The 781-nt window shown below is 23.7% G+C and overlaps 1 protein-coding gene across 2 annotated transcripts in view; it reads left to right on the top strand.

Annotated features, from left to right (window-relative positions):
• Positions 1–781, top strand: part of LOC106463991 (serine/threonine-protein phosphatase 2A catalytic subunit beta isoform-like) — a 20615-nt gene that overhangs the window by 3008 nt on the left and 16826 nt on the right. The gene's annotated exons all lie outside the window — the stretch shown is intronic.

Below are 781 nucleotides of genomic sequence, written 5' to 3'. Positions count from 1 at the left end.
AGGTTAAGTAAGTAAATAATAATACTAACTTTAAACTAAACTAACTAGTACTACTAATTATAATAAATAGTATATATATATATATATATATATATATATATTGAAATAATTATAGTTTTACATAATGAAAGTATCCATCAAAATGTTTGAAAAGTAAATTGTAATTAAAACATATAAGTCAACTCAATAATTAATAAATATTTTAATGATAACATTAAACATATGAATAATTTTAGATTAATTATGTTGTTGTACAGTGAGAGAGGATTGGAGTATCACATATATGGATGTAAAACTTTAAATTTTAAAACAGCTTGTTTTCATCTGTGTCATGCTAGTCACATAGAGCAAAGAAGAGTGAAGAAAACAGTACATGCCTCTTATTCCAACAGATTTAAATTCCATAAGACGTAAAGCATAAAAAAAGAAGTAATATAGCTCATTCATTTCAATTAAGTAACTGTTATGGTTTTATTATCAAAATATTACACTGTTTTTGGAAATTAGTTTTTGTCTTTTCAAAAATACTTAAACATTTCACCTTTCATTAAATTTGAATATTTTGAGATGTAGTGTCAGTATGTAATTTTAACAAGGCACTAACTTTTGTATGTGATTGTGATCTAAAATGTTGCCTAATTTTTATAGAATTTTTAAAATATTTCTTTTTTATATTTTCTTGTACTGAAATAAACAAAAATTGAGAACCTACTGACTTGCAGTCTACTGCATTTTAATATAATAAAGACACACACACACACACACACACACACACAACAAC

Source organism: Limulus polyphemus, unplaced genomic scaffold (genome assembly GCF_000517525.1).
Source record: "Limulus polyphemus unplaced genomic scaffold, Limulus_polyphemus-2.1.2 Scaffold1536, whole genome shotgun sequence".
Lineage (NCBI taxonomy): Eukaryota > Metazoa > Arthropoda > Merostomata > Xiphosura > Limulidae > Limulus > Limulus polyphemus.
This window is presented reverse-complemented; position numbering and strand designations above follow the sequence as displayed.